The sequence below is a fragment of the Acanthochromis polyacanthus genome, chromosome 1, assembly GCF_021347895.1.
Source record: "Acanthochromis polyacanthus isolate Apoly-LR-REF ecotype Palm Island chromosome 1, KAUST_Apoly_ChrSc, whole genome shotgun sequence".
Taxonomy (NCBI): domain Eukaryota; kingdom Metazoa; phylum Chordata; class Actinopteri; family Pomacentridae; genus Acanthochromis; species Acanthochromis polyacanthus.
Window position 1 is genome coordinate 53,704,072 of NC_067113.1, and position 14,643 is coordinate 53,718,714.

Below are 14,643 nucleotides of genomic sequence, written 5' to 3' on the forward strand. Positions count from 1 at the left end.
GGCAGTCAATTCATCATGCATTTGTATAACTGGTTGCTGTGGAAAAATGAGAGCAATCACTTGGTTTGTTCAGCCTCAATACAAATACGTAAGCACATTCCTCTGCCCAGGATGTCTGACAGATTGAGAATTGCCTGAAGACTGAGGTCTGTAGCTACAGATCAAATTATTTAGATAATAAACCCACAGGTTTTATGATTTGCTGCTTAAACAGAAATCCACAAATGAGCACTTTGTAAGCTCATCAGCATGAGCAAACTATGATTGCGTGTTTGTATGTGAGCAGATTGCATGCATGGAAATGGGTGCTCACTCTGTGTACTGCAAGTGTGAATGTGTATTTCAGAGGATTGTCGATTTGGAGAAACAATTTTTCCTTCTAAGCTGTGCTCACATTCTCCAAGGCACAATTTATCACACACATTTTCATCTCCTTTTTTTTTTTTTTTACATTCTTTTTTTATTTTGTCCCCTGATGAATTAAGACTCCGTTTTTTTTGTTTAACTTGCGGTTCCGGTGTTTATCACTTTTCCATGAGGTAACCACAGTCAAAGCCTGGCACATCGGTCCCCAGGCTTCCTTCAAGCATCAGTGGTGCGGTTACAGGGAAGAGTTGGAGGTTTATAGTCCTAAAGTGGAGCGAGTGCTCTCCTAACCCCTGTGGCATGAACCTACTATATCTTTTTAATGAGACTCTCAGTGTTACCAGGCTGGTGGCTGGAAGGGATGAAGTTTTCCAGAGATGAACTTGGCATATGCGCCGTGATGGTTTTGGACGGTGCACTGACACCAGCCACTAGTTATCAACAGAGGACCTCTGAACCAACTCACCGTGTTCCATTTATATTCATTTCAGCCTGGCCAAGGTGCTGGAGTACGTATTGCATTTAATCCTGCAGTAGCTCCAGGGATTTAAAGCAAGAGGCAGTATACATTATATCAACATGTATCCCTGCGGTGTCTATTCGCGAATGTAAATGATCCTTGGCAATCCCATTTTCATCAGTGACACTGTCGTTCTATAAAAGTAATTGAACTGAAAGTTTTGCGCGAGTACTTAGTTTAGCCGCAGCCTCAGGTCTAACCTCAGTCCATCAGGTTTGTGTCAAATTCATATGAATTTTTCTTCATCTTATTGCATAGTAGCAGGTTAAACCCTGAGGGGATATTGCTCTTTCATACATTATAGAATTATTAAAGCACTGAAAATATGAATTATTGACCAAATTTCATATGGCAATGTATGACATTTGGTTGAAAAAGGTTTGAAAAAGCTAGACTGTGCATTTGTAAGAACACAATTTAAGACTTTCTTCATCTTAAATTAAAAGCTAAATTAATATGATATATAATGTACAATAGGTGAAATCATTACACGTCGAGAGGGTTACTGCTACAGTCTTACTTGTTCTGGTATGACGAGTACCTGCCGGGAGCTTATATCATCTAATGCTCGCAAACACACAGACACTTCTGTGAAAGTAATATTAATAATAAAGCCTTTAATGCTTTTTTTGTTGTATTACTATTACACTGCATTGTGCATTGAGAACAATTGGTGAAAGGATGAAACCTTAGCCATTTAACTCAAAAATGTCAGTTACACAGTCATTTACAATTAAACAAAAAATGACAGTCAAAATGCATGAAGTTGATGTATAAAACATTTTTTTTAGTAGACCTATGGGATACTTCTGGCTGGAAATGACATAAACAAGTGACAAAAGATGGTAAGGCACTTTGTTAGAGATGATAATGATGAATTACACAATTTCTATGTATATTTTTAATGAAGAATGATATGTCCAACATTACTGATACACCTTAAAAATGTCACAGACTCTTGAGAGAAAGCAGCTTCGATTCCATTCCAAATGGCCCTGATCATTTCCACTAATTTCTGGACCATTCTAACAAAATATGAATTGGGAACAGCTAAAGCAGTAGTTCTTTAGTCAACTACCAGTCAGTTGCAAGTTATGGTTAAAAGCAAGTAGTAAGTTTGCTGTTAAGGTCCACCACTGGACCACAACCCTGAGATGTTTCTGGCACCAACATCTCAGGGTTGTGCATTGTGGCTGCTCACAAGAGGGAGAAGCCAAAGCCTAAAAAATACTATCTGAGTGTTGTTAAGTTCCAGTGTCCACAGTGCAAAGCATCACCAAAAGTACAAGGAGCTCCACACTATGAGATCCCAAAGGACTAAGGGAGTAGCCAAAAGAGACTCCTGGACTGGCAAGAATGGGAGTGCAAGAAGGCAACAAGAATCCAAGGATCACCACGAACGCTAAGGAATCTGAGCGTTTCTGGTACCACCACCTCAGGACAGACACTCCGGCAGAGTCTGAACATTGCTGGTGTCCACGGACATCAACCAGCAATTCCATTTCTCCAAGACAGACACACAACTGCTAACCTTGTCCTTACAGAAGCTCACCTGGATAAAGAAGAGAAGCTTTCTGTCATCAGTCCTCACTGAGATGTGATAAAAATCGAGTTGTTTGGAATGTGGAGAAGGGATGGGCTGTGGTTTTATAAAGGAGAAGCAATCAACCGCAAGAACATCCTCTCCACGGTAAAGCACAGTGGCGGGAACGTGATGCCTTGAAGGTGTGATTCAGCTGACGGGTCAGGTCAACCTGGTCAAAGTTAACAACATCGTGAGAAAGGAGGACAGCATTAAAATTCTACAGGAAACTTTCAGACACTCTTCAGAAGAACTTGGCTTTGGGCAGCAGCGGATATTCCAACAAGACAATGATCTGGAACGCACAGATAAAGCGGTGAAGAAATGGTTCCCATTGAGAATCTGTGAAGGGACCTGAAGACCAGAGTGGTGGAAAGAAGCCTTTAAAATCAAAGACCTGGAGATCACTGCAAAAGATGTGTGGCCCACAATCATAGTGGAAACATGCATAAAGCTTGTTAGCAGTTATAAGAACTGTTTGATGATGGCAAATATAATTGTTGCCATGAATTTCTGAGGATATCAACATCTCTGACACCATGTAATTCTGTGTTTTGCCAATTTTAAAACCTATTAATTAAAGATAAAAACACTATGATTCATACTTTAGCCTTTGATATGAATAATTTTGGCTTAACTGTATAAAGTTTGATAATATTAGCTTTTAGGAGAAGAAGACCAGCCATCATTAAAATCTCTGGGAATGTGTGAAGTTCTTTTCTGAAGACAGTAACATATGCTGTATATGCAGGTCTTCAAAACTGCTACCTTGTTATATCACATTGTAGAACATTACAGGGTAACAGACCTAATTATATCTACAAGTGAAATATCAGGAGAACAAGCTTATGTTGTCTGCCAGGTCTGTGTGCTGGAAGACATCTGACAGGTGGATATTCAGCTAATTATCAAACTAATCACCCAGCAAAACTATGAGTCATGCATCAGTATCCACAAACAAGGTTTGTGCTTGCTGTTTTGCCACCTTCTGTGACTCACACAGATGGAAAAATGAGGGGAAAAAAAAGACTTGAAATATAATCATGCATTTCTAACTGTCAGAGTTTAAAAGGTAAGCCTAAATGGACATAGAATTACAAGCCAAGTGCCAAAATGACTTTTAGGCACTATGTTGTACGACAAGAGTTGCGCTGTAAGAGCCGATTCAGTGTTGATTTGTTGTCATCTTGGAGTGCAGGTTTTGGGCGAATGCTACGCCAAGCAGCTGGGAGAGAGAAAACACATCACTCTTGAGAAAAGATGGCTGCTGCTTGGGTCGGCCATATGCCTCAGCATCTGCGAGTGAGGATGGATGCTTTTGTGTATGGCAAAATAAACACTTTTTGAACCACACTTAAGAATTGGCTTTAATAGCACAGATAGCTTGTGTTTTTCAAATTTTCCCATTCATTTTTATTCTTCTACATTCAATGATTTTAAAGGGAATTATTCTGTGCTGAAAAAACGTGCACCCAACAGTTTATGTCACGGGACAGATGTGTGATATAAATTGCAGGTATACTCCACATTCTGTTAAAATAGCGCTGCCAAAGTTGGATTCAGGGTTAGTTTAAAAGCTGTCCTGCTGCACTCCCCTTTGGCACTCCCACGAGTCATTACTTGAACTGATGCCTATGTTCATAGGCTTTGAGATCCAGATAGAGAAATGTGGTCAATAAATCCATTCTGCAAAGCTGTAACTAATGAGATCGGAGGTATAATTAAAAAAATATGAAATAACTGAAAGCAAAACAATTAAGAGCTGAAGAATTAAAACATTGCTTTGAGACTCTGAAGCAGTCTCAGAGCTGAGAGGCACTGCAGAATCAAGAGGTAATTCTATATAGATTGGCCAGAATGAACAACACTTCACTTTACATTGGTGTTAAGTATATATAGTCATTTAATCCATTTTAATTAAAGAAATATTGATTATAGCTGCTTCATAAATATTAACAGGAAAAAAAATTTAACAATTTGTACGTACAACAGCTGAAAAACTTTAAAAAAAAACTTTGCTGAAAACAAGATGAAATCTTACAGTACTAAAAAATATAAAACTTGGTTTAAATTAGAACAAAAATTAATCACAGATGACAGTTTTTTTTTTTAAATGGTTGTTGGATGAACCATTTCCCCCTCGGTTCTATCTCCCACTACTTCCAGTTTACTTGATGATTTTTTTGAAGGTGGTAATGTGCTTTATAACGTGGTTGTATATACATTTCCTAAACTAAATAAACGACTGGCTGAGATGCAGCAACAGCAGGACCTTCTAACCAACATACTTAAACGTAATAACACGCTCTATGTGCAGTAATTGAATCTTGTTAGTGCAAAGGGAGCACAACAGACCTAAAAGGAGGTCTGCTTTAAATACGGGTTGGCCAGAAAGCCAATGGGCCCAAACAACGAATGAGATTACACGGTTTGGAGCCACTGTGAACGCACCGGACTCAGTGCCATTGTGGTTGAATATACGATTACGCCTCCCATCATGAGGTGATAATGTGTTGCTCAGCAGCAGGTGAGAGACATGCTAAAGTGATTGTCAGTGATAAACTTGTCATCCAAGACCCCAATGGAAAAAACAGTTCAGAATGGATAATATGAGACCTGGCTTCTTTGTATAGCATTTGTTTATGAACACTGGTTAAAGAAAATCATATAAATACAACGAGGGCTGACCAATTATCATTCTGGCCAAGTATTAGATGTAAAAATCTGAATTTTTCCAATTATCAATATGGCCTCTTTGTTAATACTGATTACCAATAAAATTAATTTAAAAATCTCTCTATTACAGCAACAATGACTAATCATTCAGGTGTCAGCTGTTAAATTAACTACAAACTATTTAAAAAACCAATAAATCAGTATTCTTTAAAATAATTGTGATTTGAATCTGGTAAATTTATTTACTCTGCTATGCCTGAAACATAAACTGAATATCTTTTGGTTGTGGACTAGTTGAGACATTTGAGAATGCCATCTTGGGCTTTGGGGAACAATGGTCAATATTTTTCACGTGTTCTGATATTACATGTATCAAACAACTGATCGATGAATTAAAGTGATACTCAACAGATACATTGACAATGGAAATAAAGGTTAGCTGCAGTCCTATCTTTAGTCATCAGTTTGTGAGAGTAACAGCAAATCAGCACTGAATGATAAATGTTGATAATGTATCTATTAACTAAACATATGCCAAACAGATGCATGGGTTGGAGTATGTGTTGTTCTTAATTTTGACACCATACTACAAATGTATATTGGCTCCAAATATTGGTTGTCGGTGGCCTAGTAATCCGTACTGACGAAATCGTATCGGTCGACCTCTAAAATAAAACATACATGAGTTTAACATACATACTGTATATTTCACATTAATGGGGTCCATCTTAGTATGTCTATAAGATTAGATAAAATATGTGATCCAGCATTAATTATGACATAAGTTAAATAATTTAAAGTCAGAGAAGATGTATATGAAGGCAAGTCATCAGTATTTTCTTTCATGTTTAATGAAATGTTATTTGACTTTAATGTGACTTTAGCTTTGAACGCTATGACACCAAAGTTCATGAGTCCATATGGCGAGGTCAAGGAGAAACGCTGAGATGGTGCCAGCTTCTACAAAAAATAAAAAAAAATAAAAAATAGGGTACTCTCTTGGCACACTGCATCAAATTATGAATAAATAACCCAGCATGCTGTTAGCCTGGAGAGAAAACACACACTATTCGCTTTCTCCCAACAAAAATAAAAAATTAAAGAATTAACCAAAAAAAGAAAAAAGCCTGAAACAGATGGTAGCATCGTCCTCTATATCTCAGGTCTGTCCAGCTCTCAAAACCTTTGGCTGTTGCTCGAACCCCTCACAAATGTCGGTGCATGCAGCACACAAGAGTGCACTCTGGTACAAATGCACTGAGTATCTATCTCTCCAGCATACACATGTTCTTTGTCTGTCTTCCTCCAGTTCCCTGCCAAACTGTTCTCTCTTTTCCCCAGCATCTCCGGTCTCCAAAAAAGCCTTTCGAATAAATATTAATGTCAACTCCCATGTGGTGGGGCAGGGCTTACTCACAGCCAAATGATCCTCACACAGAATAATGAAGCCGCTGGGATCCAGGTGAGAGGACGGAGGGAGGCTTATGTAACTCTGAGCCTTGTCAGGTAGCTTTCATCCATAATTTAACACCCGGGGAAGGAGATTGGAGATATAGGAGGAGACGTGAGGAATTAGCCCCATAACCTGGGAAAGACATGGAAATAGAGGAAGCAAATGTAATGACTGAGTAAGCCCACAAGAGATTTAGAGTGCAAACAGCTCTGGAGCCAAGTTTTGGGTTTTTAATTGATGTGATCAAGCGGAAAATACATCACGCATCATCATTATAGCTTTCCCACGAGCAGACCGCAGGATTTGTGTTTATTCATTGATTCAGTGATATCACTGTCAAGCGCTGGCCATTTCTTGAGTGGGAATGATCAATAAAAAGACATCGACAAACAAGTGCCCATCACAGGAGAGCAGCTCAGAACTCAAGAAATTCAAAGAGTGCGGGTTTGTCTTGTCTGCAAGTGTCCCCGGTTGACACATATAAACAAGACAAATGGCTCTGACAGGCAATTTGATGGGCACAGTAGTTGACAACTTCACATTTTCTGGAGATCAATCTCCCACACACCAAGCAGCCATACAAGGGCCAAACAATCACACAGAGATGGGAAACAACATGGCTATTGATCCAGGTGCCCTTTGAACTGTACATTTGGACCTTGCACACATTGCAGCTCGACAAATGTGAGGTCAAAACAAGCTGGTCGATCATCTCCTGCTGTTTTCTCCCATCGCACTAATGGCTGAGCAGCAAAGGTGTTGCTCATATTAGAAATCTCTATATTATAAATCTAGTAATATTCATACTGTGCTTACACATATACAGTTAATCACAAAACTGTTCATACCTCTGAGAAAGTTTTGATTGATAGTGAATTTTAATCTAACCAGTAGGTTTTCTCTGACTGAAAAATACGTAAACAAGTGACAAAAGATAGTGACACATTGTTTTCGATGTGCTAATAATGATAACTATTTAAATCCCTCAAAATTGGGTCAATATTTGAGAAAATGCAAGCTTTTTACAATTTCAAATGCCTCTGGTCATGTTTCTCATGTTCTAGATCACTCTAATATACAATATAAAGCAGCTGATGGATGCTCACAGGACAGGGAAAGGCCAAAAAGTCCTATTAAAGTGTTTTTAAACATCAGTGACCAAAGTAAAGAGCACCATCTAAAAGTACAAGGAGTTCCACACTGAAAAATTTCAAGTGTCGCAGTAGAAACCTTAAAGTGACCCATGCACTGGAAGGAGCAGCAGAGCAAGAGCTCACAACAATCCAATGATCCCCACAAAGATCATAATGATAAATCTGAGCAATGCTGGCACCTACATGTCAATACAGACACTCAGGCAGACACTGAACGAGGCTAGTCTTTATTGACACTCACCACGGAGGACTCTACTGCTCCAACAAAAGCACACAAATGCTCCCCTGGACAAAGAAGAAAGCTTTTAGTAATTTCTTCTGTGGGTGGATCACATTTGGTCACAGGGACGTGGGTTTTGGTTTGTTGAAAGACAGAAGAAGCATTCAACCATCCCCATGGTCAAACATGTTGGTGAGCATGTGATGCTTTAAGAGTGTTAAAACATCACATTGTGGTTGTGGACCAGACAACCTTGTCAAAGCAAACAACACCGTGAGAAAAAGACGACGACATTCATCTTCTGCAGGAAAACATTTAGCCTTGGGAAATATTGGACCTTCCAAACAAAACAACGACTAGCTAAAAGTGGGGAGGAAAAATGGTTAAAAGACAGGAATATCAACATTTGGGAGCAGCCAAGCCACAGTCCAGACCTGAATCCTGACAAGCATTTGCAGAGAGAACTCTCAAGACCAGAGTGATAGAAGGAAGTCCTCATCCTCAAAGACCTGGAGAGGATCACAAACGAGAAGTGGACCAGAATTCCAGTGGGGACATACAGAAAGCTAATAAAGGTATTGGTACTGACTATGATTACTTCTATGAGTAATTTTGGACATTACATTTTTAGTAAAATCAAGAAAAAAATGGTAACAGTTCAAATTCATTATTAAAATCTCTCTTACAATGCCTTTTCATCGTAGGTACTTGTTCCAGCTAGAAGAACCTTATTGTTCAAACAAAAATAAATCATTGTTTTTATGAATTATGAGTGACTTAGCTGTAGAGTTACACTAACATAAAAATTTAGCCTAAGTGCAAATTTAATATACTTAATTTCATGCCACTCTACCCCACTATAACTGACAGCAACAGTTACTATTCAGTTTATGAACTGTTTTATACAAAAGAAATGACAAGCTGATAAAAAATCCATTTGTTAATTAAACTTCCCCTTAATAATCTTCCATACTTTTATTAAAATAAAAAACACTTAATCTAGTACTGATGATTACTAGTCTGATTTATCTGTTTTATAATTTGATGCAATTTAAACATAGATAAATACTTTGTTTGATTACACATGTTTCTGTGTGTGTGAAAGCATACATGACATGCATATGCATATCAAAATTACCATGGGGGCATATGCATGCATATTCATGATGCCCACTATGTCTACACACGTACAGGAACTGCTAAGTGTTCGTCTGTGCATGCATAATGGATCTATATCCTTGTGGTGGGTTTGCCCTTGTACCAACTACTCCTGCCAATACAGTGTCCATGCCGAGCTGAGTCGAGGGCCACAGATGCAGCAAGGTCAAGGGCCAAGGAGGGGCCAGATTGATCAGAGGGCCCCTATTGAGCCCCAGGAGGGCCACTAATGGAGCTGTCATCACGCTACGTCCTTGCTGTCCAACAGCCTCCTCTGCTGTCACACACGTATCGCTTACACATCGCACACATGCACGCACATACTGTTTACTGGCTGCGACGACTCAGCACTTTCTCCTCAGCTGGAGTTGAAAGGCACAACTGTGCCGGACAGGCCAGACTCTGTTGTCTCAGCAAGATGCAAAGACAGAGCGACGATGAGAGACAATCGGGGTTGCTTAAATTTTACAACATGTGTTCAATGCTTCGACTTGGAGAATGTGGAGAGGTCATGAAAGGCAGTACAACAGAGAGGTTTGCTGAGCCACAAAACACTTTGTTTGAGAAGTGTTACACAGCAGTATTTTGCTCTGTGCCTTTGAGACTGCCTTGGAGGAGGAATATCTGAATTTCAGTTGTACCATGGCTCAATGTTTCCACAGAAAGAGGAGGTCTGGAGGTTTGGAAATAAAGTGCACAGGCTTTTCCTGTGTCTGTATTTTAACTGAAGGTAATATTGAGGAGAATGGTTTAAATCCTGTACCTATTTAGCTCTAAATTGGTTGCTTATATGAAGGAGATCCAAAATCAAAAGAGAAGCTTGTATGGTTTAAACCTAAAGCCCTCCAGCTGTACAGTAAATCCCTGCATCCTCTCAATACCATGTCAAAGCCTGGGGATTTTATATGTGGTGGTTTTCACCACTTCACCAGCTTTGTTTTCCACTTTGTCCTTTGAAAAAAAAAAAAGCTCTGTGTGTGCATATGCAGCTGTGTGTGCATGTACAGCTGTGTGTGTGTGTGTCCATTTGGTTTTACTTTATTAACGACAAGAAATCAAATTGGTCTGTTAATATTTCCTCCATGTCAGATTATCTGTCTTTTTCAGTCTCGTACAAAATATGACTACAATGATTCTGCATTGTTCATGCAATTTAAATGAGGCATAGTTCAGCATCATTGTATCAAAGATTAAATACAGAAAGTCCAGTAGAAGCTAGAGCGGTAGAAATACGAGCAACTTAACAGAAACTGATTCTAGGCACAAATTTGCATTAGCCTATCCTGAGGAGGGGATCTGCTATTTCTCAATTAGCCTGTCTCTCTGCAGCTCCTTCCTTTAGGTGTTGTCAACCAGGCTCAGGAGTGTCACTGACACTAATCTTAGCTTAGGAAAAGAGCATTTAGCAGTGGTTAGGACTGTAAGGAAAGTTGGTGACAAGTTAGTAGCATGGTGCAGCCCTGCAGGTTGGCAGGCAGGATATTTTAAAATGACTATGCAAATAAGCGCAGAAGGTCTGAACCATTACTGGTAACCCATCGAGAGAATTCAGATATTTGCTGTCTGTGATAATCATTCTTGCTCCAGCCATATCTCACCACAACAACATGCTGCATATTCATCTATTTCTATATTTAAACCTTCTGAACCCCTAAAACTGCCAGCCGGCTTGAAAGTTTGAATGTTTTATTAAAAATCACCAGCAAAGGGGCGCCCGTATAGCTCATCAGGTTAAGCGGGCGACCCATGTACAGGGGCTGGTCTCCGACGCAGCGGCCTGGGTTTGATTCCAACCCGCGGCCCTTTGCTGCATGTCTTCCCCTCACTCTTCTTCTTCCTTGTTTCCTGTTGACCTTCACTGTGACTAGGTAATGAAGCCGCGAAAGGCAAAAAAAAAAAAAAAATTAAAAATTAAAAAAATCACCAGCAAAACAAAGAAGAACCATTGAATGTATTAACTTTCTGACATTCCTTCAACTAATCACGTGTGACTTTCAATTTTGTTAGAAAAAAACAACCAAATTGAAGCTAAAATTCAGGATATTTCATCCAGATCCCTTTATTTTAGATGTCTCTTTAAAAACATCACCCAAAATAAACTGTTAGCGGCACAACTGCAAAGCCAATCATGACTCAACTGTGACCTATGGTCATGTGACAAAAAATGACTGACTTTTAGGTTGAACTGCAGGCTGTGTTTACATAGGGTGCAATAAGAAACAAGTATGGAAACAAATGAAAATGTAACTAGCAAAACATCTATTGCATCTACAACCACCATTGTTTGTTTGTTTTTTTTGTCTTGGTAAGCAACACCTGTGGACACTTAGAAAAGGTTTTACTTTTTTTGTTTTGTCACAATTTTTGTAAAAAGAACAATTTATTACTTTAGCACTTATGGCACTATAAATTTGCTTTACTGCAAAGAAAACTAAACTAAACAAAAAACATTAAGCACCCTCTACTCGACGTTGTTGTGATGCTGACTTGATATTGCAGTTAGAAAAGAGCCCGCCCTGAGTAAAAACGGAGAAGAAAACAGCCAGAGACTGCTTGGGCTTATAAGAGGGTTAAAATTCCACTTATGAATTCTCATTCTATATTTTCAAAATGTTCAAAAAGCTGTGCATACTGTGCAAGTCACATCTGCTTTGCCCCTGTGTATCCTGTATAACCAGAGGTCGTTCACCTTTTTGCGGTCTTGGCAGTACAATAAACAAGAAGTATGCCTGCATGTATCTTCTGGTGAATGTCTCAGTTGCATATACAAGAGATATGGCCTGAAATAAGAATGTACACTGATATGCATGAGGCATGGGATCTGACAGAGCAGTGGTTTTCATTTTGTTCAATTTGTTCCTACCTAACGCTAGCTAGCAGCTGTCTACGCATATCAGGCTGATGTCAAGAAAAACAAACAGCAGGAATGGATAAATTAGAATGTGGACATTTCTGCCGTGTGTGTCCTCAAGCAACTTATTAAAGTGGATATCCATAGTGTGCTTAGTTGTAGCATCTGGTACTGACAGTCTATAGCTACATGGCATAAATTTGATTTTTTTTTTTAACATACATACCATTGGCAGCCGTGCAAGTGGTGCAGGTGTATGCTAATTTTTCCTCGACTATCTCATGCATTAAGATGAACAAAATATGATCAAGCTGAGTGGCAGAGCTTTTGTTACACCTCTGCAGCAGAAGCACACAGGTATCAGTGAAGTTTCATCAAATCCAGTCCTATCAAATGCTATATACACTAGACAGCTTGACAGATTGAGACAAAACCGCATGTAATACACAGATGACATGTTCTTCCTATGACCTCATAAGCGGTGTGAACAAGACTCAGAGAAAACATCCTGCCAGGAAAACAATATCTAATAGGCCATGAGTGCATCCAAAATGCATAACAAAGTGAGTCAGTCCAATGTTGAATGGGAGGAAGAGAGCAAAATTGGTATCCTGCGGATGCACTCCAAATGTCAGGTCTGGTAAGAAGAAGTCAAGGCTGCCTTGACAGAGCAATATAATTTGAACCCAATTTTGTGACTCAACTAGATATATCTGCTCTTTTTCCTTCCGAGTGAGTGGAAATATCTGCCACTGTCATTTTTAGAGGAGAGGAGGGAGGAAATGAGCCGTGGAAAAGACGGATTTGGGAGATGGGAGGGTGTTTGTGTGCGTGTCTGAGCGTGTATGCGAGAGCGGCAACGCATATGAGCTTCAAGGGCTCTGAGAGGAAGCGTCTCTGTAAATGTCTGGAAACTGTATGTATGACGCATGTGATCGATTCATGATCTATACTCTGAAAGACAGTGCATCTGTGCATTTTATAGCGTGTAAATGAAGTCTGCGAGAGCGCGTTGTCATCCATGAAGCTCTGTCATTGCTTGGCGTGAGAGCTGGGTGTCAGAGTGCCACCCGTCACTTGTCTCGTCATGTCAGCCATGATACTGCCAGTACGTCAATCAATGATCTCCGGGCTGCATCTAGGTGCCACAGCAACAGGGAGAGTTGACACCGGCGGTAATGCATCTCCCTGTTGAGAGTGCTGGAAGTTTGGTGGGCTTTTGAGCATCCAACACATATGAAAGATGAATGAAGAAAAGTTGGGTGCGCATCAACACAGACAGAAAGTGTGTTTTTGTGTCAAGCACTGAAGAAATATAAGGAACTCGGAGAGGGAAGAAGTGAGTGGGCATATACTGACGTTTGACTGACAGTTCAGTCTTGAAACATTCAGGTGGATGCACTGCAGCAGAAAGGGTTTTGGATTCCAGGAATGGAGGTAGGTCAAACTCTGAAGTTTTATTTGGAGACGTGACACCTTTTACAGATACCCACGACACCCTCAACTCTTCACCTGAATCAAAACAACCGCCGGCTGTTGTCTGTCTTCGTACTGTCTTACTTCTTGCTGCTTCCTCTGTTTCACAGTAATGTCAAGGCTGCAAAAGACGCAGGCGGTATTGATCACAGCCCCTCGACAAAGCTGCTTCTCTGTGTTGAAGCAGAGAGTGACGGGGAAGAGAAATATGAGGAGGGGAAGCAGAAGGAAGGTGAAAGCTCAAAGTAAAAAGGGAAGGAAATCCAGGATGACAGGGAGGAAAATAGAAGATGGGGAGAGCAGCATGGAAAACTCTGATAAATGGAGGCGGTGTCAGCTGGTGCTCTGAGCCTACCAGGACTGGGAGAATAGATCCACAGCCTCCCACCTGGCTCCCATCGACTGGTCAATAGGGAATCTCTATTACAGTTTCTGCCTTGCTGGCTGTGGATATGGACTTGACACAACGGACCCACGGGAGGCTATTGGCTGCACTCTCCTTCAATAACCGCTACACATCTCCCTCTAGCTCATCTCCATCAATCAGCTCTGTCAGCCGAGTTTGTGGTTTTCTCTGCTTGTTTGTCTTAGCCTCTCTTTGTTTTTAGCCTTTCTATTTTGTTCTTTTTCTGTCTTCCTTTCACATGCTCTCTCCATCTTCTGCAACACATTTCAAACACTCCTACCTGATTTTCACTCGTCTCTTTTCCTTCTGAAGCTCCTTTCATCTCCCCTTGCAGTCTGGCTTTCATACCCTTCTTCAATCTTTTCCTCTTCCGCACTCCCTCCTCCTCTTTTCATCTCTCCATCACCGCGTCTGCTGGTTCAATCCCCAGCAAAAGATTCCATAAAGCTAGTATTCGCTGCCAGAGAGACAGTGACACACACAAAAGTGACCTGTTCATTCATGCCTTATTTCCTGCTTCTCAGATAAGGTCCAAAGGGAACATCATATTGCATTCACACACATACAGACACACAAACATAACTTAGTGCCAAGCTTTTTTGCTGTGCTCTCTAGTCAAGGTGTTCTTTTTCAAATATCACTGCAGGAGTCAGATTTAAAAGCGAGTGTTAAACTCCGGTCAATTCACACAGCTAAATGAGCATAATCGACTGCGACATTAACATTTAAAATTTGCTGTGCTAATAAAAAACAGGCCATAAAACAAATCAATCACTTTCAA

At 40.1% G+C, this 14,643-nt stretch overlaps 1 long non-coding RNA gene across 1 annotated transcript in view; it reads right to left on the reverse strand.

The window, feature by feature from the left end:
- LOC127536717 (uncharacterized) overlaps positions 1-14,362 on the reverse strand; it is a 66,843-nt gene extending 52,481 nt beyond the window's left edge. Inside the window, exon 1 of the long non-coding RNA XR_007945837.1 lies at positions 14,143-14,362. This is a non-coding gene — a long non-coding RNA (uncharacterized LOC127536717). The remainder of the gene's footprint in view (positions 1-14,142) is intronic.
- Between the last annotated feature and the right edge of the window lie 281 nt (positions 14,363-14,643).